General features: G+C 45.4%; 1 protein-coding gene across 1 annotated transcript in view; it reads left to right on the top strand.

Annotated features, from left to right (window-relative positions):
- The first annotated feature begins 209 nt into the window (after positions 1-209).
- Positions 210-26,310, top strand: part of Tat (Tyrosine aminotransferase) — an 85,401-nt gene continuing 59,300 nt past the window's right edge. Inside the window, exon 1 of the mRNA XM_065433538.2 lies at positions 210-365. The gene's annotated coding sequence lies outside the window, so the exon portion shown is untranslated. The remainder of the gene's footprint in view (positions 366-26,310) is intronic.

Raw genomic sequence — 26,310 nt, 5'->3', positions numbered from 1 at the left:
AGGCTGTGTCCGGCACGCACTTTAATCACACAGCGCGCCACAGGCGCAGTTCGCCCATTTATTTTATCTCTCTCTCTCTTGCTCACTCACTCATTTCTTCCTCACGCGTTAAGCATGCCGCTACGCTCAGGCGAGCTACGAAAGCAAGAAAAAAGTCGCCAAGTGGGAGCCGAGTGCATGCGCAGTTCAGATATCGCCCATGGCAAGACACCCAAGGCTGCGGACAGACTGGTTCCTTCCTCGCGGAGAGCTTTCCAGAGCCTATCGCGGCATCCTCTGCGCCAGACGCGTTCAGAGAGACCGTGCGCCGAGGACCGACGGCGACACTCCTTCGCGGCAACTTGGAAGTCTCCGCTCGAGTACAGGTTGGTCCGGTTCGTTTTCTGCGCGCCTGGTGCCTTCGTGTATACTGTGCACAAGCCTGAGTCACTCGCACGGGCACCACTAACGGTCTGCGGCGTTTCCGATGACTTCGGAACAGCCGGGGGCTTGACGGCGCTCGCGTTCGTTCACTTCGAGCGATCTCGGGCTTTCCATGCCTTGCCAGTGCGAGTTGTCCTGTGCGAGGCACTCGGAGGCCACGTTGCCAAGCATTGCGCAATCGATTATACAATTTGGAAACGCCTCATATGAGTTTATCGGCTGTGATTGGGAAAAACTCATCATGCAAAGAACAGGTCATATCACCGTGTGTGCATGTCTAAGGTAAAGAAGTGCCGCCGCTCACGCGTGACTGTTGCGGCAACGTGAAAACCATGTAGTCAGAGGTCTCTTGTCATGTCGCCTCGCCTCTGATAGGTTGATCCATGAGCACACACTCTGACCATATGCAGCGTAGCCTTTGTTCCTTGAACACTAATCGATCTAGTGCGCCTGTGTATGCAACGAGTGTTGTTTTTACAAGACTGCTTGTTCCACGCATGTGCTATGCATACGGCGATTCGGTCACGCTACGTGTAATGTAGCACAACAAATGTTTTCGTACCGATACGACGTGGCAGTCATCATGTGAGTAATCCGTATCTTTCTACAAGCCTTTCGCTTCCTTATTGATGCTTGAACTTTAGTGAGGGGAGGGGGGGAGAGATAGGAATTTTGTGCAACCGATAAACATGGGACAGCGTTAATGTATACATTGCGGTACATAGTGTGACACCAGATATTAAACTTGAGCACATACCGTCTCAAACATTTTTATTTGGGCGCTCTTTGTTCTACAGTTTTTTTTTCTAGAACAGCCCTTCTCAATATTTTCTTTTGAATATTGCAGAGATTTCAAAGACACTCTGTAGCATATTATTTACTTTCTACAGATAGTCTCTTTGCCAGTGCAAATTTTTCATAGTGTTAGATACGGTAAACGTAGTATGACATCTTTTGGCCTTTACGTTGAATTTAGAACGTTCAGTGAGAGAAACGAGGTATAATGCTGCATTCCTCTATGGCGTTGCAACATTGTTGCAAAACACGCAAATGAAAAAAAAATGTTTTGGAGTAAGTGTTCCCGCGTTAGTATTTTCATATGCTTAATATGTGCGAGCTGATCTGTGCGTTTTACTTATCAAATGCTCGCTTCATAGTACATCGGACTTTCTCATCTTTTTCGCAGGTTTCAATGCTAAGTATAGGGAGAAACACTGAACGGTTTTAGAGTATGGCGCGACCTTTTAAGAAATGAACACCGAAATTGTTCACTCGAGAGTGCATAGTTCTTCCCGCTTATAAGAAAGGCGGGACGTCAAATATGTATATACGGAGGACATTAACATGTTAAAAGGAGAGCACATAAGTCACAACGTATAAGCAAATACATGAATACACGAGCAAGAGCCAGATCGATAAATTTATATACGCTCGTACTCTTCGAAGGATGGGTTGTACTATTAGTGGCAGATCAGAAAATCTTTATATCGTTTTAGCTGAAGCAAGCTAAATGTGAAGGAGTTCTTGGTCTGTAAATACGCCGTGTACTTGTGTCTCATCGTTTCTTAGCAGTGAGGATCACAATTAGGCACGGTTGTGCACATGCCTTTGCCGAAATAAACACGTACGCAATTGTACGAACTTTTGCAGCCGCTTATAAATAGATACCGAAACCAAACATTATATATATATATATATATGCTCACCCTGTTACTGCTAATCCTACATAGCTCGTTGGATATTTTCATGCACCTCGCGTGCCTAGAACCGAGAACATCAGTAACGCTGAGCACGTCTTATTTTGTAGGAATCTTGCCCGCCTTGCAGGCACGACCCGATCGACACACTTAGACGCACCGCACGGGTGCCCAGTTCGTAATTGCTCGAACGGCATTACGAATATCTTTGGTTGGGTGGCGCGCCGAATAGCATGTTGCATAACCGTTAGTGACGGGTTCTTCACAAACTTGCCAAGCTGAATATAGGCATTGTGCTGTTGTCATTGCTGAACGATAGAGATCTCAGCTGCTCCTCTCGCTCATGAGCACTGGAGCTAATGGCATTATACTGGACAGACAGATAACTTATGCATCTAGGAGATGCATAAAGCACGAGCATGATACAGGCAGGTTTCCGTGTACAGTTGACCGAACATGGGAAGTAACTGCCGCAAAATTCACGCACAATTTTAGGCTCAAATGAATCGGCCTCATTTCCCCAAGCGTATTTGTTCGATTAAACCGACTGAAAAAGAAATCGCCACTGACTCATGAATCGATTTATCGGAAACTTAATCGGTCAAGCGCTAAGCCTTACTGTTTTTTGTGCATGTGACATATTTTGATGCGTATTTTAATCGGACGGTGTGTCTGAGAGCCATCAAATTTTGCATTTCTTTTTGCGTCTAATCCAGTTACCACTGTACTCAAAGACGGCAATGTCTTGCTTAGACCTGACACAAACGGTGCCGCTAGCACCGGTGACTTCCTCAAACAGGAGCGCATAAACGAATAAAAAAGGGCAGTAGATGACAGGGTTCAGTTAAAGAATATCTGTTTTTAGCTAGTTCAATAGAATAAAGATATTTCTATACATTAAAACTAAATCAAATGCACACTTAACTTTCTTACATAGGTGCTTTTGGCTGACCTAACCTTACGTTTCGCATCGTGAATCGCACAGCACGACTCACTTAGTTCTTCAAGCGCTGTGTTTTGGAAAATGGGCGACGCGATAGGTAGCATACTTCTTCGAGGTTATGAAACATGCAGTAATTCGCTTGCGCACTTTGTGCCACTATTATTCTAAGATAAGAAAAGAACACACACACACATACAATCAGCATACTAAGCATCAGAAAATTAGTAAATGTGTCGAAAATCGGTGGAATCCAGCTATAGCACCTGTATTCAGAAAAAAGTTCCTACACTATAACTGTTCGTAGAATCTGTTGGAACGATATATTAAAGCTAGCGCATTCCACGGACTAGCTTGTTTGGAATAAAGAAAGGAAAAGAACACCTGGGTTGGGAATCGTCTGCAGCATCATCCTTTATATTACAGTGCTAACATTACGATTACATATAGAGCCCGCAGAATGTCGATATATTTTCTTTTTTATCGTGGGGTGAGTAGCCTGGAAACAATTTTAATGATCCACCGATGAGTCAGTACATCTGGCAATATTATGCCCTTAAGGTTTGTTGTTTTTCTGCATATATACATGTACAACCACTGCGATTATATATATTTAGTATCACACCCACTGGAAGGAAATACCCGAGGCTAAAGAACTCCTCTCCTCTCTCTCTCTCTCTCTCTCGTTAGCTGTATATTTTTTCCGCTGTTCGTTCTTTATATCAGGCCAATCTAAAAACCTAGTCACAGGTTGCGTTTATAGATTAAGCCACGGGGACAGAACGGGCTGCGGTCACGTGGGATCAGTCGACTCTGGAAGAAGCTTGTGTAACGCTACAACTCATTTCTACCGTGTCTGCACATACACAGTGAAAACTGGTGAGTAATTGCCTAACAAAATAAAAAGAAACCACTACATTGTCGCTCTTAAATGGTTATTGTTTATCAGTGAGGTGAAAATAAGCCGGCCATCAATAGAACTCTTCATGGAGAACAGAGCCACTGACCGTTAGGACTCGCTGGCCGACGATATATGGGTCGTTGCTACACTCAACGGGCCACATGGGCCACGCATTCTGCGCTTAGCGGATCTGACGGGCTTTTCTTTTCAAGGATGTCATTTCGAGCTTTTGGGACGACGACGACGAAGTTTCGTGCTCGGTTGGTGGTTTCTCCTGGTGCTGAAGTCTTTATTTATGTGTTTTTCGTGCATTAGTAACAGGCAACAAAGTTTGTGCTGAACCCTGAAGACTCCTACTCGATCTGCTGGGAGGTCCTCCCTGATGAGCTTGCCATGGAAGACATGGTCTTGGACTCGTCTGGCGGCCAGCACAGTTCGCTCGCAGCTCGGAAGTGGCTCAGTTCTTCAGTAGGATCAGACGCCGCTGATTCTGAGCTTTCTGACTCAAGATTGTAAGATTCGGATGCTTTCATACCTGCCAGGCACCGCTTTGCAAGACGGACGTCTCTGGCGTCGTCCTCTAGCGAAGCGACTATCATATACAGCGGCATCGTGAGTACAACAGTAGCTTTCAGGCCCGTCGATGCGATGGTAAGCCTGAATGTTATCTCCCGACAGAACTTTAATGATTCCTTCTTCAAACTTGCCCCTGGACTAATCCAAGAGGTTCGCGGGAACCCCTGGAGAAATGTCATTGCCGTTGACACAACAGATAAGATAGTGCAAACTCTGTTTGGTTTGGCTGAAATATGTGGTGTCCACACGCAGCCCTACTTGCCCCAGGGTGCGCAATAACAGCTGGTGTCGTATGTGATGTCGACTTGGATCTCAAAGACGACGTGTTTAAGAGCATAATCGTTCGCGCGCCACCATGAAAAATAATTAGCGTTCGAAAGCTGGGATCCTCATAGTATATGAAGATACTATTTGCCTGAAGAAAGCTGCTTAGTCATGTAACGGCTAGACTTGTGCGCTATCATGTTAAGCATTTCGTACCGCGGCCCTTACATTGTCATAAATGTTTTAAGATTAGTCGTGTTCAGGGCTTTTGTACCACAGATCTGGTCTGTGCCAAATGCGGTGGGCATCACCATGTAAATTTTTGTGAAAATCAGGCATATCGGTGCCCTAACTGCAACGGTGAACATTTGGCATCGAATAAAGGGTGCCTATTTGTTGAAAGATGAACCAAAGGCACTAAAAGAGAAAGCCAAAAAAAGAAGGCAGCAGGATATGAAAGCTCGCGTCGCCGTAGTGCTGCTGTAGCGACTGAAAAAGCAGCGCGTTCAAAGAACGACAAAGACACAACGCATCGAAAAGTATGGGGGCGGACCTTCTACCTCTCAGAGTCATAGTGGCCAGCACTGCCATCGAAATCGTCGGAACAAGACTCTACAAATACTGCGACCACAGTGGAAAGCACTGCAAACACAATACCTAAACCGGTCTCAGACTACGATGATGTGCAACTTGTGAATCTTGAGATCCCTAATCGCCGGTCGTCAGACATCAGCAGTGACAACAGCAGAACAACTTTTGGAGGCCCTCGTTGCAGTCCTCGACGACCTTCACGAGACGATTTACCGGAAACAATCTTAACAGTTGTCAGCAGCCTCTCCCATTTGTGCTGTAATAGAATCGCCATGAAGGCTCCACCCGATATTATAGCGCTTCAGGACACTAACGTAAGGAAGGACGAATACCGACTGCCAGGCTTCGTGGGTGTCCACAGTAACACTCGATGCGCGAAACCAACTTGAGGCTCTTTCCAGTGTGTGGACGCGGCTTATACACGCAATGCTTCAAAAGGTTCAGTGTACGTACTTGCTGACTCGGATTATGATGAATTTGAGTGTGCAGGTGTTACTGTGAGCCTCAGGGGTGAGACTAAGACGGTGGCAAGCATATACAACCGGCCTACACGTTCTTCAGATACCTCACTACTTGAGTGCTTAGTGTCTCGGTGTGTCTCGTTTGTGTTATGCGGAGATTTTATGCCCACCATACGCGACGATGTAGCCGTGCCCAAGAGAGTCTTGGGGCAGAGACTAACGAGTTTATTATCAAGAATGATCTGCAAATACTGAATGATGGTTCACGTACATCCATAGGTAGAGGAAAGGAGCATTCCACTAAATAAAGACATTGCGATATCAACGAGACGTGTGTGCTTAGCCTCGTCACGCGAAGCTGACCTGTGGGGCTCAAATCACCTACCCATTTGGTTAACACCAACACATATTGCGCGCCGCCAAATTGCCATGTATACAATGACAAACAGGGACAAGTTCCCTCAGCTGATCTCTGAGGCGCCATCTCAAGACAGTATGTTCAAACTGATGAGTAAGTGTTTACGAGAAACTACAGTAAACGACGATGGAGTATCGGCAAACCAAACCCCGATCTAAAGCTTTTGCGGCTCCGCGCATGTTTACGCCGCGCTTATAGGCGGGCACAGAGCTCGAAACGACGCACCGACTGGACTATGTATAATCGAATTGATGCAGCCGTATACGGCGGCATACAAAACAGCTTCGTCGCAAGTGCAGTGTAGCCTTATGTAGTTCGCTGCATGCTGGAAGTAGTTTTGGAAATGTATGACGCATACTCAAGGCTCTCGCACTCCCGAAGTCTGCAAGAATCCTACGGCTGCGTTGTGCATAACGACTTGCCAGTCACCAAAAGCTCTAACGGAAGCATTTGCAGACCTTTTCGCCTCTCCTATGTCCAGTGACCAGGCAGGATTCCGTAAAGGCTACTCAACAATAGATCATATTCACACTATCAATCATGTGATAGAGAAATGTGCGGAATATAACCAACCCTTATATATAGCTTTCATTGATTACGAGAAAGCATTTGATTCTGTCGAAACCTCAGCAGTCATGGAGGCATTACGGAATCAGGGTGTAGACGAGCCGTATGTAAAAATACTGAAAGATATCTATAGCGGCTCCACAGCCATCGTAGTCCTCCATAAAGAAAGCAACAAAATCCCAATAAAGAAATGTGTCAGGCAGAGAGATACGATCTCTCCAATGCTATTCACAGCGTGTTTACAGGAGGTATTCAGAGACCTGGATTGGGAAGAATTGGGGATAAAAGTTAATGGAGAATACCTTAGTAACTTGCGATTCGTTGATGATATTGCCTTGCTTAGTAACTCAGGGGACCAACTGCAATGCATGCTCAATGACCTGGAGAGGCAAAGCAGAAGAGTGGGTCTAAAAATCAATCTGCAGAAAACTAAAGTAATGTTTAACAGTCTCGGAAGAGAACAGCAATTTACAATAGGCAGCGAGGCACTGGAAGTCGTAAGGGAATACATCTACTTAGGGCAGGTAGTGACTGCGGAACCGGATCATGAGACGGAAATAATCAGAAGAATAAGAATGGGCTGGGTAGCGTTTGGCAGGCATTCTCAGATCATGAACAGCAAATTGCCATTATCCCTCAAGAGAAAAGTGTATAATAGCTGTGTCTTACCAGTACTCACCTACGGGGCAGAAACCTGGAGGCTTAAGAAAATGGTTCTACTCAAATTGAGGACGACGCAACGAGCTATGGAAAGAAGAATGATAGGTGTAACGTTAAGGGATAAGAAAAGAGCAGATTGGGTGAGGGAACAAACGCGAGTTAATGACATCTTAGTTGAAATCAAGAAAAAGAAATGGGCATGGGCAGGACATGTAATGAGGAGGGAAGATAACCGATGGTCATTAAGGGTTACGCACTGGGTTCCAAGGGAAGGGAAGCGTAGTAGGGGACGGCAGAAAGTTAGGTGGGCGGATGAGATTAAGAAGTTTGCAGGGACGGCATGGCCACAATTAGTACATGACCGGGGTTGTTGGAGAAATATGGGAGAGGCCTTTGCCCTGCAGTGGGCGTAACCAGGCTGATGATGATGTCCAGTGACATCACAAATGGCGACCTTCCTTCTTTGACAAGTCAGGATACCATAATCATTTCCTATGGTCCAACCTGCCAGATGGACGAGGCAGTCTCTTGAGGAGCTAGCTGTGACGTGCGCTCAGCCTCTCCAAACGCCGCACTGCCCCAGGTGAAGACGCTATGACGTATCAAGCATTGCAGAACATTGATAAGAGTTTTCACGACCGTATATTGGACGAGTATATTGAAGTATGGAGAACTGCTGTAATCCTTGCTGAATGGAAATCGTCCGTGGTAATACCAATTTTAAAGCCCGGGCGCCCTGCAAGACACCTCAAGTCCTACCGGCCAGTATTCCGAACTTCAAATGCCATCAAGTTAATGGAGCGAATGGTCCTGTTTCGCCTAGATGTCAGGCTAGAGAAGCGCAATTTTTCCTCTGGTGTCATGAATGGCTTTCGTTACCACCGTTCAGCTCTGGACAACATTTCAGACCCTGCCTCAGCGCTTGAATTTGCTGGAGGAAACAAGTATTCCGCTTACAAGCTCTTCCAAGACATACAGCAAGCTTTCGATTCGGTTCCGTATGAGGCGATTATTGTCGCTCTTGTAACTGCTACACTTTCGGGTCGTCTTCTCCGCTTTGTGCGCAATTTTCTATCGGAGCGCCAGATGAATGTGCGTGTTGGAGGAATAACAGGTGAGTCCCGCACTATGAAGTGCAGTGTCCCACAGGGCAGCGTTTTATCGCCGCTCCTCTTTAACACCGTACTCGCCGCATTTCCAAGCTGCTTGCCTCGGGACAGTGACTTCCCTTTGAGCATCGCTACCTATGCAGATGATATTGCTCTGCGGATAAGCGGCCCTTCGCACCTTGATCCGCGGCTTCGTGCAAGGTTGCAAAGAGTTCTGAACGCGACTTCGGAATACATGGGTGATGTTGGTCTGCAGATATCACCTGCTAAGTCGGCTTCAGTAGCATATCACCCTAAACAGCGCGCTCTTCGAATAATGAGCCGACTGTGCCTGACGAAACGCCGATAAGGTGGATGCAACAACGCCATTACTTGGGCTTAACTGTAGATGATCGCGTCTCTTGGCGTCCTGCCGTTCAAATTGTTCGGTGCAAATTGCAATCTCTTCTTAATTATATGGCCCCTTTGACTGCTAGAGGCGCTGGCTGCTACCAAACAGCGGCTCTGCAGGTGTACTGGTCATCTGTACTCACAGGCATGATGTATAGGTTACTAGTTCTCAACGTACCACCTAGTTTGATGGACCAACTATAACGAGATGGTCGCATTGCCCTTCGACTAATGCTTGGATAACTTCATGAGGCGCAATCTGTTGAATTACTCACCGAAGCGCATTAGTTGCCCCTGAGGCTGCAAGTATACCACAGAGCTTTATATTATATTGAGCGTCTGCACTGCGCATCGCGCATCAATCGCTCCTTGATCGCTGGAGCCACCGCCCGTTTTCTCGAATGGGAAAAATGGCGGCAATATTTATGAAACACTGCTGACATTTCTTAACATGCTGCTTTATGTTACGCCTCCGCCTCCGAAAGATATCACCGAACACGTATTCCCTATTTACCTCACAATCCCTGACGTACAAAAAATGTCTGATATGCCTGTTTCGGCAATATTCCAGCAATATTCCAATTGTCTCAGTGGGACATGTTCGGAAGATTTCCAGATTATCTTCAAGTATTCGCAGATGCATCTATTCACAGCGACGGTCAAGGCGCCTCTACATCTTTTTCTATCCTTCGATTCAAGTACGACGTATATTTCATATACTCCATCTAGCCTCGTCAACAATTGCCGAGCTAGCAGCAATTAATGTTGCACTGAAATACGTGCAAAAGAAGTTCACCGTATACCGAATACTGCCATCTTTACCGATTCCCGCGCTGCCCTTGGCATATTACAACGCAGTCAGACTGATTGTCCAGTTGTGCGCAGCATTACTGTCTGCAAACGTTGCTCAATAGATACCTTCACACATAGGCATCGCCGGAAATGAAAATGCTGATTGGCTGGCTTCAACTTGCGCTCATAACAACTGTGTCGGCCCTCAAGTTTTGTGCCAGCTTGATGACGCTCGTCTGCTGATTCGTCGCCACCTACTCACGCAGCATGCAGACCAACGCGTAGCAAATGGAACATTCCCGCCCTGTGTTCGCGGTCGAGGCTTGCCTCGTCGCGCGAGAACACTACTGCACTCTTACTTAATTCTGGCTTAAAACAACGTATATAAAGCAGAAAGTAATCATAATTTCGCCGTTTATAAATGGCTGACTCCAAACGGCCTATTTTATGCGGCCCATATTTAAACGGCCCCATTCGTTGCAGAGAACGGGCGATTAGAAAATGTCACGCATAACGCCAAATCATTCTGCGGTATTTCAGATCAAATCTGTTCGGCTTACTTAGTCGGCTCAAATTATGTGGCCCAACGGGCATTTTTAATGGCAAATATTTTTTCTTATAAACTGACGCCGCCCAGAGTCGTTTTGCACGAGGTTTTATACATATAGCTTATAACCACATTATAGGAAATTGGTAACACTCATCACATAAACATGGAAACACACAGTACACAAACATGGACACACAGGGGATCAAATCCGGGTACACCGCGTGACAACTGAACACTGTAACCACTACACCACATCACTACGCTGACACGGAGGATTCGCATAGCTATTCGTACATACATTTGTGCTTCTGAGGCTGCCGTTTGATGTAGATTGGTCCCCGCAGGCGATCGTGTGTGGCATACATATAGTTCGTGTGACTGTTGCCGATACTTATGTGGTTGGTGATAGTAATGATGTGTTTAAATAAGTAACAGTATACGACTACAGCTTTCAACAGCTGTCACGTGCGGCACAAAGGCTAAAAGGGGTAAGAGCCGAGCATGGGAGCTGCGCGAAAACAAGAACTGCTTCGCCAGTCGAATGTTGTCCTTCACTGTTTTGACTTTATTTGCTATGCTGCAGATTGTTCCCTGCAGTCGCTGTTTAATCGGGAACTTGGCTTTGTCTGAGAAACTTTCAACCTCGTTCACAAGGTTCAGTCGGATATGATCCGCCGCCAACATGCACACCTGCATATATAGGCAACTGCACGTGCTTAAAAGTTGCGCTGCCTCGATGGTGTACCGGCCATACGGCTCCACTATTCTGAGACGTTGAATAAGCGGGCGGGATTTTGCAAGCACGTATCAGTTTGATGAACTGACGAATATTTCTAGGAATAGGTCTCGTGTACAGAACTTAAGTGCCTCTGCCTTCGTTATATTTTATATATCAACTGCACCCATATACACAGTTATTAAATGCATAAGTTTTTCTCTCACCACCTGAAGTATATTTCAGGGAAACGTCCCCTTCATCTGTGTACACAATCTGAAAGCATCCTGTACATTCATGCAGACATGTTCATTCAGACACAGAACATATCTTTCAGAGAAAGATTTATTTACAGTACAACAAAGTGTGCAGCCTAGTTTCGCTGTAGGTTCTTAACACAGAATGAAGACTTATATACCAAGCTCTGAGCGTAAAAACGAAAAGACAAGAAAAGCAGATAGGCAATGTTCGTACCTACACCTTCTAAAATGTGAAACAAGCATAATGTATGAACTTGCACGAACTTCATGTGGTTGTGACCAACAAAAGTTGGGCCTCTCACTTCGTCGCTTTCTCGTTCATTAAAAAGTTTTCTTTAGAACCGAAATTATGTAAAATAGCAGATAAGTACAATATCAGGCACAGAACATACGTCCCAAACTTAGTGTAAGGTAACATTTTATATAGATAGGTTATCTCATGAGGAACTTCGACAACGAAGTGCTTGCAGCTAATGAAAAGATAAGACTAGCATGAAAAAAGCAAGAATGAAAGTGCTGCAAGGAAATGTACGTATTTGAATTCAACTCTTGTGGGAGCCAAGCAACATATATTTTTTTTGTCCTGCACAGCACACTCCGTACACATGTTGCAGTGTCTTGATGAATAATAGAAAAAAGAAGACTTTTCAAATATGCATTTCATAAGGACATAATTGCTTAACCATCACAAATATGTCAGATATCCTTTTTATATGTTCAGAACTATTTGTCTTTATGACTCCTGGACCTCTTGTCGATCGTCGTACCTGGAAGGAAAAAGAAATTCCACTCAGTGTTAGACATGTCCAGAAACTGTCCAGTAGCGATCTTGCACTAAACAGGTCTCAAGGTTAACCGCAAACTTTTGAGGCTGTGAGATAACGATGCGAGATCTCTTATGTGACTGCCCTCATTGTGGTGTGGCTAGAAAACCAAACTTGACTGCACTTATTTGAACATTGCTGGGGGAGAGAACCAGTGTCGACGCTGTGCTCAACACTCTTGCGTTGCCCTGCTTCTTGACATGCGGGCTGTTGCTAGAGTGCACTCCATCTCATTGATGTGCACACATTATTTTTATGTTTATTTTAAATATTGGCTCTCCTGTTTCCTTCCATTCCATTTGTACCCTTTCCCCAGGACAAAGTAGTTCGCTTGTATTTATGCTGGCTAACCTGCCTATCTTCCTATCTTTCTTCCTGATTCCTCAAAGAGCATGTGTCAGCATTATAAAACTGATCTAATGCGAAAGGCGCGAAGACGACGACGGACGATCTAGTCAATTGCCAGTCTAGTGAATCTAGTCGAGCTAGTCAAACGCCACATGGCTAATATATGCCTGCTGAACGTTTTCAAGTCCTGTCCGCATCAAGCTGCGGAGAGTTTTCTTAAGCAGGTTGAACGACTAATAGAGGCAGGCTACCCACAACTTGTGCCAGTTTCCGTAGCAGAAACAAGCCTGAAGAAGTTGTGAACTCGCCAACTGGCCCAGGAGCCACCTCTCGAAAAAGAAAAGGCAGTCGTCATACCTTACATACACCGCATGTCACAGATTGCCGAGCGAGCTAATGTAAAAGTGGTGCTTTCTGCCCTGTGTAAGCTTTCAAGGATCCGCAGAATGACCAACCCTTTTTTCACAAGGCACCGGCCTATGTCACAATCACGAAAATAAATACATTGATTGTCAGGCAGGAGTCGTTTATGAAATTCCTTTGTCATGTGGCAGTAAGTACGTGGGACAAACCGAGCAATGCGTGAACGATAGGCCAAGGCACCATCAAAACAATGTTAGAAATGGGAGAGGAGCCACCTGGCAATTCATTGTATAGATTGCAAATGTAAGCCAAATTTTCACGCCTGCCAAGAGCCATGACAAATGGGTTAGATTAGTAATTGAGGCCAAAATGATCATTCAGGCAGGTGATAGGCACATGAGTGTTGGATTAATCTCATTATCGCAAAAAGAACTGCTTTACATGAACGCGAATGTGCGTAGATGAACTGTGATAGTGCTCCTTGTATATAATAGTGGAGTTTTTTCCTGATTGAACATTGCTGGAATGAAATAAAGCACCCGTTGGTGTGTGTTTCTCGCTTTGTTTGTCATCCTTGCGCCTTTCACATCAGATCATGCCCAAACAACACGCCAGGTTTTCCATCTTAACATAATAAATCTAGGTGGCGAACTAGGTCAAATGTATATGTGTGTTTTTAAAACAAATAATAACAATAATGTCATTTCATTTAGGTGTTCGCGAGCCGCGCCTACAGCTCAGTAAAACGTGTACTGGTTAACAGTGACAGGGGGTCTCTTCAAGCAACAGTACACATTTATGCTTGCTAACTGTAAACAGCGTATTTTTCTATTGAATGGAAACCTTGACGAAGACGTGGCTTCGTATGATAAAAAATCGTAAGAAAAGGGACTCATTTCAGAAACGCCATAATTTAACATTTTCATAACTACGTGTAAGAATACGTGATCAAAGGGCTATTATGCATGCGTAAACAGATGAGAACGATAACTTACCATTATCTCGAAAACGACGCTTTCAAGAGATGCATGACTGCTATACAATGTTCAATAAAGGATGACAGGCACGACGTGAGAAGTGCCGTGAATCACAATGGATGGATGGGAACAACTTTATTGTAAATCCGGCAAAGTTTAATGACCCGGGATGCGCCCGGGTCATTGCGCCCCCACACGTAGTTACGAACTGCGGATTGTGAGTCGCCAAGAACTACCTCGCAAAGGGGGTCGGTAAGCGCAATCGCAACCTCGCGCTTCTGCTATTTCTGGGTATTCCGTGGTGACACTACAGGCGTAAGCCGGGCGTTAACGTCTACGACTACCACCGTGAACCGGTGTCCTTGTGTGTATTCTGTCGCTTCTACGAAGCGCGTAGTCCTCTTCCCACCAAAGGAGTGCAGCAGTGCCTTGGCACGGGCCTGGCGTCGGCCTCCGTTATGTTCGGAGGACGACGCCCCGGAAGAGGTGTAAATATCAATGAATAAAATAAAATATTATTAATAAAAAAAGAAGCTACGAGAGGCTCTGCTTTTCGGAGCGAACGTACTGGCGATAGCCGGTGATACCAACACTTCTTAATGCACTTGCACGATACACTTGACAATGCGTATGCGTCATTTACGATGCTTTAATGTTTTAGATTTTCTTAGCTCGTTCCTTAGTTTCGTGTCCGGTGCCATCCGCAGAGCACACCTTGAAGTGCACGCGACGCCGCGTGCACTTTTACCTATGAGAGAAGAGAATTCGGTCACGTGACGCAAAGCTCGGTTCCCTGAAACACCTCCTATGGGTGTTCCCCCCGCGCATAACTACGCATAACTGGCGGCCGAACCAACCAAGGAGGGAGAACATCGGTGTGTGGTAAACTGCGTGATGAAAGCGTTGCGACGCTGGACTTTTTTTACTTACTAACGTGAACCACGTGGTGGTTTGTGATGGATTCATTTAACATCCGAACTTTCTCGGGTGGAGCTAGCTTAGCGGGACTCTTTGAGGAATTATCAGGCATTATGCGGGATATCATTGACCTTAGTGAGGTTAGAAGAACTGGTGAGGCTTATACAATGCTGATAAATGCCCACGTCCTCTGCTATCGAGGACTTCCAGATAAGAAGCAGTACGGAGTAGGATTCCTAATCCATAAGGACATAGCGGGCAACATTGACGAATTCTACAGCTTTAACGAGAGGGTAGCAGCAGTCGTAATAAGACTTAATGAGAGGTATAAATTAAAGGTAGTACAAGCCTCCAACCTCCAGTCGTGATGATGAAATAGATCAGCTTTATGAAGATGTGTAATTAGCGATGAGAAAAGTGCAAACTCAGTATACTGTAGTAATGGGCGACTTCAGTGCAAAGGGGGGCAACAACCAGGCTGGTGAACAAGCAATTGGCAACTACGGCGTCGATTCCAGGGACACTCGAGTAGAGATGTTGGTAGAATTCGAGGAAAGGAATAAGTTGCGATTTATGAACACTTTCTTCAGGAACCTTAGGAACAAAAAGGGGACCTGGAAAAGCCCTAATGGTGAAACAAAAAATGAAATTTATTTCATACTTTCTGCCGATCCTAGCATAGTGCATGATGTTGAAGAGTTAGGTAGGGTAAAACACAGGGATCATAGGTTACTGATGTATAGCATTCACCTCAATTTGAAGAGAGTCAGAGTAAAATTGGTCAAGAAGAAACAGGCCAAGCTAGGCGCAGTAAGGGTAAAAGCAGACCAATTCAAGCTGGTACTTGCAAACAAATATGCAGCCTTAGACCAAAAAGAAGATGACAAAAAGGTAATGAATTAAACCGTAACTAGGCTGGATTCAGAAGCAGCAATTGAAGTAGGACGTAAGGCACCAAGACAATGAGTAGGTAAGCTCTCCCAAGCAACAAAGAACCTAATAAAGAAACGACAAAGAATGAAAGTGTGCAACTCAGGAGATCAGATAGAATTCGCGGAACTGTCAAAACTGATCAACAAGGAGAAGATAAGGCATATTCGAAATCATAACGTGAAAAAGACTGAGGAAGCAGTAAAAAATGGACGCAGCATGAAATCAGTGAGAAAAAAAACTTGACACAGGAGAAACCAAGATGTATGCACTGAAAAATAAGCAGGATAATATCATCAGTAGTCTCGAAGGTATAGTAAAAGCAACGGAAGAATTCTATACTGACCTGTACAGTACCCAGAGGAGCCACAATACCTTCATTCGAAGCAGTAATGAACAGTTTGCAGAGACTCCTTCTATAACTAGTGAGGAAGTTAGGAGGGTTTTGCAAGACGTGAAACGGGGAAAAGCGGCAGGATAAGATGGAATAACAGTCGATTTAATCAAAGAAGGAGGAAACATATTTCTTGAAAAACTGGTGGCCTTTTATCCAACTTTATACGACTTTTATCGACTTCAAGAGTCCCAGAGAACTGGAAGAATGGCAACATTATACTAATACACAAAAGTGGAGACTCTAAAGAATCGAATCATTATAGGCCCATTAGCTTGCTTTCAGTATTGTATAAGATATTCACCAAGATAATTTCCACTAGAATTAAGAGAACACTGGACATCATTCAACCAAAGGGACAGGCTGGCTTCAGGAAGAGATACTCTACAATGGATCACATTCATGTCATCAATAAGGTAATCGAGAAATCCGCAGAGTACAATCAGCCTCTCTATATAAATTTCATAGATTACGAAAAGGCATTTGATTCAGTAGAGTTACCAGCAGTCATATAGGCATTACGTAATCAAAGAGTACAGGACGCTTACGTAAATATCTTGGAAAATATCTACAGAGATTCCACAGCTACCTTAATTCTCCACAAGAAAAGTAGGAAGATACCTTTAAAGAAAGGGGTCAAGACACAATATCTCCAATGTTATTCACTGCGTGCATAGAAGAAGTATTCAAGCTATTAAACTGGAAAGCTATTAAACTGGGAATGAACGGCGAATATCTCAGCAACTTTCGATTTGCCGATGACATTGTCCTGTTCAGCAACACTGGGGACGAGTTACAACTATGATAGAGGACCTTAACAAAGCGAGTGTAAGAGTGGGGTTGAAAATTATTATGCAGAAGACAAAGAAAATGACCGATGCCCTGGCAAGGGAACAAGAGTTCAGGATCGCCAGTCAGCCTCTAGAGTAGGTGAATGAGTACGTTTACCTAGGTCGATCAATTACTCACAGGGGAACCTGATCATGAGAAGGAAATTTACAGGAGAACAACAATGGGTTGGAGCGCATACGGCAGACATTATCAAATACTGACTGGATGCTTACAACTATCACTGAAAAGAAAGGTGTGCAATCAGTGCATTCTCCCGGTGCTAACACATGGGGCAGAAACTTGGAGACTGATAAAGAAGCTCGAACACAAGGACCACGCAAAGAGCGATGGAACGAAGAATGTTAGGCGCAACGTTAAGAGATAGGAAGAGAGCGCTGTGGATCAGAGAGCAAACGGGGATATCCGATATTCTAATTGACAGCAAAAGAAAAAAAATGGAGCTGGGCAGGTCATGTAATGCGTAGGTTAGATAACCGGTGGACCCTTATGGTTACAGAATGGGTACCAATAGAAGGGAAGCGCAGTCGCCGACGGCAGAAGACTATGTGGAGCGATGAACTTAGGAAATTTGCGGACGCTAGTTGGAATCTGCTGTCGCAGGACAGGGGTAATTGGACATAAAATGGGCTGATGATGATGACTTTTTCATGGAAGTGCTCCACGTTTGTTGTGGTGTGGTAAAGTGCGTGCGTGCGTGCGTGTGTGTGTTTAGCAAGACGATTAGCAATGCCGCTGACTCGCGTTGCGTGCAAAAAGGCCGGTCGTGCTGATCAGGCGCCGATAGAACTTCAGGACCCGTAATTCTTGAACAAGTGAGAATGAATGAGACGCGATGATTAGTGAACGCATACATTTCGGTGGCATCTGCGTTGTGTAAAGAAAAAAAAACTTCATTTGAGCATAATCTACTGACTGAAATATATGACTATAAATTAGCTCCTAGCATGTTTTACCACCGTCGAAGCTGCGTGTATACATTTCACCACGGGGATGCACAAAAGGCAAACCACTGAAATTATCGTGTTTTAAAGCAGATCTCAGGGGTATTAAGTAAAACTGAAGTTTTTTTTCTTTATTGTTATACTTACCTTTGAGTACAAACTTAATGCTGTGATGATGCGCATATACATACAAAATTTTCGTCTTATATAATTGAGAGCAGACAAGGGAGGCAGCAGAGAATTTGGAGGCATCAGTCACAGCGAAGTTACCACGCACGGATTATGTATTTACGTACGCTTTTGCTTTGTACATTCACATGGCCATGACTAATAATTGAAATAAATTATGGTGTTTAACACCCCTGAGCTGTACATCGGCTTGTGGGGGACCCTGTAAAGAAAGGCTCCGGATCAATTTTGATCACGTGGGGTTTCTTATCGCGCTCATAAAGCACAGTAACAAGTGTTTTTGCATTCCTCCCTCATCTGAATTAAGCCGCCACTGTGTACGGCTCCCCTGAGTCCCCGTGATGGGTACAGCTGATAGTTGTAGACGAAGTTTTGTGAATGTGAGAACAGTGGTCTTTCCATGTGAGAGAACCATGCCTGGACTAAATAAAAATTCAGAGCCAGCATCTAGGCCTTGTTGCAGATTATGATGTTGTATGATATGGATGCTTGAGCTTGAAGTCCATATGCACAGGTCGTCTGCATAAATTTAGTAAACCAGGGAGACAGGCAAGGCACAGGGCAACTGAGACGTAATACAATTCAGCAAGAAACGGCATTTCCTTGCTGAACACCGTGTCATTATATACTCCTTGCTTTTTCCGTCAGCTGTATTGGCGAATACTGTCCTTTCCTCAAAAAAAATCTGCAATCCAACGCAGACACCCTCCAGAGATGCCTAACTAAAGCAGGTCGTGAAAAGCGTGGATTTGACATGCTTCATCAAATGCCCACTTAGTATCGAGAAATACGGGGGTAATTTTCTACATTGCCGTTCGGGCTCTACATGCGTGACCAGATCCAAGATTGCGTCCGTGGTTCAACGTCTTCGGAACCCCACCATGTTATCACACAGCCTCTGGGTATTTTCAACCCACTACTGAATCCTAGCATGAATATTTTTTTTTCCATTTTTTACAGAAGCAGCTTGTAAGGATGAATGGACGAAATAAATTCAAAGACAGAGGTGTCTTGCCAGGCTTCAAGAATGGGACTACTCTTGCTGTTTTCCAGGAAGCCGGGAGGAGTTCTGAGATTTAAATGTCATTGAGCACTTTCAACAGAATACTTGTTCTTGAGGAACCAAGATGTCTTAAAGCGCGTTAGGTTATGCCATCTGGGCATGCGGCAATCTTGTCAAAAGTTTCAAGCGCATATTTCAGTTACCCGATAGAAAATGGCTGATAAGCTTCAGGTTCTGTTCATTGTAGTTGGAGGTGACTCGTGCTTCAACTTCGGCGACTGAGTTATGAAACACTGCCGTGTTTAAAGAACTCCCATGACACAGCATAATCTAGCTAAACTCATTAGGAATTGTTGTTTATGGAACTTTACTTGCGAAGGCTAGAGTCCTAAAAGACTGTTTCTGTCTCACCGGCTCACTAAAGTACCTTAGAACATGCCATAACTTCGTTTGTGGAGTTAAAGGGGTTAAATAAGAGCAGAATTCTCCGATGATTTCTGCGTAGGTTTGGAAGCTCACAGTGCATCTTGGAGTATGTTTTTTTTAGCGTCTAGGAACACATCGAGAAGACCCGTCTACCGGTACTTTCACTACGCTGTCCTTCGAATAGCTCTGAATCGTTCATATGCTGAATCTACAGCTGCATAACCGTTCGGAATAGGAATCGTCTTAGATGTGAGGTCTATTTCATTTTGAATATGTGAAACAAGGCTTTCTACATCACTTATTGTGTCTGCTTGTTTAGTCATGTGGAACCGTAATGCTTGCCAGTTTGCCATTTTAGTACTTCACCAAGGTGGTGAACTGCGTGAACGACGATGTCGGATAAGTATTCGGAAGTGGTCACTTCCTTTTGTCTCCGCATCTGTTCTCCGCTCTGTGCCGCTTGCGAGGTCTCGAGGACGTAACGTAAGGTCCAGGCAGCTGGAGTAGTATCCACGAAAGAATATTATGGAGCCGTCATTTAACAGACATAGGCCACTCTTCTCAATAGGCTTCCGCAGTGCATGTATTTCCACGGCGGTCACAGTGATTGCTCCCCCACATAACGTTATGCGCCTTAATATCACCACATGTGATAACAGCGCCCATAAACATGTACAAAATCTGCATATGGGCACATAAGGTAACATTAGTCGATGACTCAAGATATACATTATTACGGATATGCTCACGCTTGCGATTTGGACTTCGAAATCCGGAATATTAGGAGTAGACGCTCCTAATTCAACTGACGGCAGGTTTTTACGCACACAGATCATCGCTATACTTAGACCACCAGATCTAGATGACGTGTAAACAAAATAGTTCGCCAAACGATGGTGACTACCCCCACCTGCTTCCACTAGGAATAGCGCAGGGAATGCGTGCTGTGCCACTAGTTTCCGGAAATCTGCACTCTTAGATCTCAGGCTGTTAGCATTCCATTGAAGTATAGCTGCGTTTTGCAAGTGTTTTATATCACCAAATGCTATTAAGTAGATCGCTTTGATTTTAGGAAGACAATTAACTTGCGGAAGTGCGGTAATCATTTTATCCCAATTCTGTTCCTCTCTTATCATCCGTCTCACCTAATGGTCGATCCCAGTGACAGAGGGGGAGCACAATCTTGAGAGATAATGACGAAGCCCACATAACGGAAAATGAAAAGAATCGATTTGCAAAACAGGGCTTCCCGCAGATGGTCAAAATATGTTCCCCAGCCCTCCATTAACGCGTCTCTCATGGCCCCCGTTTTGCTTAGCGGCATTAGGTTCCACCACAGGCACGTACCCAAGGGGGGGCCTGGGCCCCCTCGCCGTCGCTCCCACGCCACCACTCCTCACACACATTCCTAAAGCGCTGCCAAATCAATATTGAGGCTCGACAGCTATACTCGGCGGTTAACATTTTGCTGCCTTTCTTTCTCCTTTTATATGGCGGTAGTTATGGGCATTTCCTGGGGTGTGAAGGCCAATTTTCTCATCGATTCGGTGACCGTGTGATTGAACTCGAGATGCGTTCAGTTGTCACCATCTATTGAAACGGTCACGCGCATCGCTGTTGCTTCGTTAGTTCTACGTTCTTTATTTAGACTGATCCAGGGACCAGGAAAGGGATTGGTCTGTATGCTCATGGAAATAGCTGCGGCCGGAGAAAACGCCAGTTGCGTTTAACTTTCCCTTCTGCTTCATAATTTCCTCGAGTGACAGCTCACCGCGGTGCGGGCAGATCCTCGGAACCATATACCCGCGATATGGGTTTGATAAGGTGGAAAGTAAAATCATGCGAAACAGCGTCCATCATGAAACCCTGCGATAACCGTTCAACCCATGAGCAATATCAATGTCACCCGTTACCTCGTCTCGTTTTTCGCTAACTGTACAGAACTTTTCATGCAAAATTGTCAACTGGAAACAAGAGTCGCAAGGTGTTGAGAAATTAAGCGATCTACAAAGGGAGATAGCCAAGGCAACAGCCAAACTGGAAGGAAAAGAGTAGAATAACAAATTTAGCCGTTTTTTATGAAAATATTTATGGATGAACATCTTTTTATTTAAAAGAAGTAGAGAAAACGCCGCTGGAAGTGGAGAACAATTACGTGTGTATTGAATGACGCTCCCACAGTTATCAGTCGAACCGCTTGACAAAGCCACTTCTCTGCTGTACTTATGTGGGTGCTTTTCTAACCTTTCGCGGTGGGCGCAGTACGTCTAGAACCGCAGCGTCCTGCGCTCTACGCGGTTGTACGGGACTAGCAGCGACGCATCGTTACTCAACTTCCCAAATAGCAATACGAGTCGGTTTTGGCACTTGGTAAAGCTGCAAACGAGGGTTCCGAAAGAACTGTGATTATTCCGCACATATATATTTCTCTACAATTCTTCAAGAGCTAAATTAAGAAACGCTACTAGAAATCTTTATTTTACACTTTCGCTTGTTTACTTGTTCTTGGCAGTGTTCTTATTGCGCTTCTTTCCTGCGCGAGTCCATTGATGTGGTTCCTTGTTTGTCAAGGTGTATCACACAGGCGTACCTGTGAGATACACCTAATTTAGTTTCTCTTTTGCGGGTTTACGCGTCTTTATGCTGAATGGTGGGCATTATTCACATTTGTACTGGTAATCGTACCCCCCTCCTCTTGTGCGTAGGAAAGTTATCCTTGGTTGGGCACCCCCCCCCCCCCCCCCCCGAAAAAGGAAACCTGGGTACGTGCCTGTTCCATCGGCCAACTTACTCTGTCTCGAGAGCCGATGGTGACTTTTAAGTATCTTCTGTGACACTAAAGAATCAATTTTCACTCGACAGTGTTGGTGAACTGAAACAAAGGAAAGGGCCGGTAGAGAGTGCTTCACGGTCCACTAACGCGCTCGATGAATGCGTCGCCAAAAATCGGCATTTGCAAGCAGCGCAATGTCATCATCTTCTCTAAAGGCTGCGAATGACTTTTCTGGCCGCATCATTAATTCACGTCAACCTACGTGCTGCACGGCGGGATGTCTCAACCCGCCGCGTGTACATTTGTGAACACTACAAAACTGGTGTGTGTGTGTGTGTGTGTTTGTGTGTGTGCGTGTGTGTGTGTGCGTGTGCGTGTGTGTGTGTGTGTGTGTGTGTGTGTGTGTGTGTGTGTGTGTGTGTGTGTGTGTGTGTGTGTGTGTGTGTGTGTGTGTTTATTGTACCTTTATTTATACATTTATTGTACTGAGGTCCGGAGGCTCGACTTCTTAAAGGGACACTAAAGGTTACCAGAAAGTCAAGTTAAAGTGGTAGAGCAATGTTCTAGAACGTCTAAGGCGTCAATATAATCGCGAACAGAGCTTTAGTAACCGAGAAATTGAGGTAAATGCATGACACGATTTGAGACCCCCCAGCGACATTCCGGTACTAGCCCGATGACGAAAGGACTCCTCATAATTTGTGTTACTAATACTCAACTACACGTATTAAAAATATCATTTCATTCGATTATAAGACGGAAAAAAATGCTACTTGTCTACGTCTATTCGATTCTAAGAAAAAATAAAATTTTGACGTTACCCTTCAGTAATATGGGTGTTCGAAAGGTTTCGTTTTTGCTCGACTCTGCGCGCTCGACTCTGCGCCGCGCACGCTTTGGAGTTTCAGTACTTTCGTTATCGCGTCATGCTGTGAGGGTTCTGCTGGCTCGCGAAACTTTCATTTGGAACAAGCAGCGAGAATGCCACGTCTATGTGATGTCGTAGGAAGCCCTCGTTGCTTTCCCGCTCCGGAGAGCCGGTGTCGAGGCCGCCGTCGTAGTACGCAACGACGTTGGCAGTGCGAGCCCTCAGCAGCAGGTCGCGCTCGTCGGTGCTCAAATCGCTGAAGTTGAGCCCACCATCGCGAGCCAATCTGTCGCTGTCAGGGTCCATTGCGACGAGCGTCGAAGTTTGCGTCATAGAATGAAGTACCAGCTTATGGGCGTCTTGCGCTGGAGTTTGAGGTATAGTAGCGGCGCCTGGTGGCGGTGCGGGAAACATCTGGGTCATGCCAGCTTGGGTCGTATTGAGCCCTGGCTGTGGCGAAGCACGTTTCTAGGCCGAGTTTTGCGTCGATTCGCACTTTTTTATGCCCTGTTGCGAGTGCGGAAAGGCTCACAGACCACGCCGACCACGCTGCGAGCTCGCCGCAGCCTATAGCTTAACGAAAACGGACTCTCCGTGTGCCGTGGGACGTAATGTGGGACGTAATTCGTTTCTCCTTCCGCTAGCCACCATACTCCCGCTTTCGCTCTGCTGTCGGCTCTGTCTTGGCTCTGTTTCTGGCCGCGCGTTTGCGTTTTGCGCAGAAAAGCCGTAGCACCGTCTGCGGACGCCGTTCAACTCACCGATGGCGCAACGTCACTATGAGACCATGATGTCAGTACTCCTCGATCGGAGGGCGGGCGATTTGAACTGCGCTAGAGGTACGCGGACGCTTCAGAACGCATTTTCTCTTAAAATAAGTCTCTCCTTGGCACGAAACAAGCGTTTCGAGGTTTCTGTGATGGTATTTCAGCAGTCCACGTTGACTTAATAGTAACCTTTAGTGTCCCTTTAAGCCAAGGCGGGCCGCTCTCACGTTGGCACTGTCAGGCCAAGCCTTTCCGCGACATCATGGGCCCTCTGGACTGCCCTTAGTTGGTCCTGAAACAATGGGCTTTGAATCCTTTTCTCCCATTGTGTCCATTCTTCAAAGAGGTTGGGGAGAGTCGCGGGACACCCCGCCAGCATATGTCTGATTCCAATGATGCCATTACAATCGTTGCAGTCCATCTTAATCTCCCTCTCTGGATATATTTTATTAATGGTGTACGATGTGGGATATGTACCCGTTTGCAATAAGCGCAGTGAGACTGCCTGAGCCCTGTTCAGTTTTGAATGTAGCAATGGGAATTGTCTGCGTCCTAAACAGTCATGTTTGGTCACGTCATTGTATGTTATTAAATGATCTCTATATTCCCTGGCTTGATGGTGAACGGCTCTGTTGTGACTGTCACGATTAGCAAGTCCTCGTGCCAAGTCATGAGCAACCTCATTGAGGTTTACCCGAGTCTCGTCCACTTTCGCCATATTCGCAGGAAACCATCGGATTTCAGTTTTGTGCCTCACCGTACGCTATCTATAGGTGCAAGATTAATGTGTTTAACAGCGGACAAAACGCGATCAGGCGGAATGGCATCTGCTGTATACACACGAGGCCTGAAGAGAGTCATACCTGAGCACCAGAGACTCTTCCTGTTTGTCTGTCGGGTGGGTTTGCAACTTTCCTGGTAGAAATTAGCGTCGCTCCATTTCTTTGTTGATGTTTTTTGATCGACATACACGTGGCGATGGGCGCGAGAGGATAGCACATCCGGTAGCGGTGCGTAGGACTCGCGAACGAGCGACACCGTGTCGACGGCAGGTGCGGCGCAGATCGACTACGGGTTCGAGGCGGGCAGGCAGGCAAACAGTTGGTCGCTCTTTCGTGCCCGGGCCGGTCTCAAACGAAGCCAGTATGTTTCCAGACAGCGTAAGTTGCCTCACATCTGACTCGACAGATATTCCGGTGTTTTTAATTGCGTGTCCATACGTGAATACATTCCTACGAGCGTCACGCTAAGTGTATTCATCTCTTTCTCATTTTCCCCGCAACACACATTGAAGCTGCTCGGTAGGCAGAATACACCAGTGCTGATAACCGAGCGAGAGATTGAGTGAATCGTTCATCCGAAAAGCGTTAAGTCAAGTTCGGATCGTATTGGTACGACTCGTTTCTTCAATGTTTCACACTTCATTCCTTTTCGTGGCGCTCCTCGTGTGTGACGGCCCTTGGTGCATCACAGGCACTGGACCGTGTTTGAAATGTGTAAATTTAAGAAAATGCGCTGGGAGAGGAAAGAGGAGCGGAGTGCAGTACACGAACGACGACACGCGTGCGTGCCTGTGTGTGTGAAAGGGTGAGAGAAAGATAGGAGACGGAAAATTGGGAGCTTGACCAGAAGAAATGTCCGGTTGGCTTCCCTATATTGGGTGAAGGGGAAACGGTAGAAGAAACAAGAATAAAGGATATAATTTTTTCTTTGGATCAGTCGCAGTTAGACCAGGGGGGACCCCCTTTAACAATGTCAAACCACTCAAGAAATCAAAGCGGTGAGGACAAATGCTTGTTCGTTCCGCGCAGACCCAGAGACAGAGGGAGAAAAGTGTTCGATATCGTCTATAGGAAATCAGCCGGCTAAATATCCAACTTCGCCAAAAGCTTCAGCCTCGCACAGAGAGTTGAAAATTGTGTTACCTGTGAGAGGAGAAAAAAAGATTGCTGTCCGGGAAACGCGAAATCGTATATGTCGTAAGTCCATGGAGTCGCATCAGAAAGCCGGATATCTTGCGCGAGTCAGTGTTGACGTCAAGAAAGTAGTTAGACGCAAGATGTTTCACAAGGCGCCGAGAAAACACGCAGAAAGAAACATGAGCTTACAAAGAAACTGCTACATAACTCTAAAATGCTACGCTACGCACGCGTAACACCTATAAGAATCGCAACGCATTTACGACTTTGATTATAGTCCGCTTTTTTTTTCTTGTTTACTGATTCACTCTCTGCTTGCATGTTTGACTGTATCTCTTTTGTTACGCATGTCAGAGCCGTTCTCATTGCTCACAGCCCGTACGTTCTACATATAACTCACTCGTGCGTTATCTATGTGCAATTAAAACCTTGGTCAACCGCTGAGTATAGAGCATTACGCAGATGCACAGTGCCACTGCGCCACATTCGAATTTGATGTATAAT

This window comes from Dermacentor albipictus, chromosome 1 (assembly GCF_038994185.2).
Source record: "Dermacentor albipictus isolate Rhodes 1998 colony chromosome 1, USDA_Dalb.pri_finalv2, whole genome shotgun sequence".
Classification (NCBI taxonomy): domain Eukaryota; kingdom Metazoa; phylum Arthropoda; class Arachnida; order Ixodida; family Ixodidae; genus Dermacentor; species Dermacentor albipictus.
This window is presented reverse-complemented; position numbering and strand designations above follow the sequence as displayed.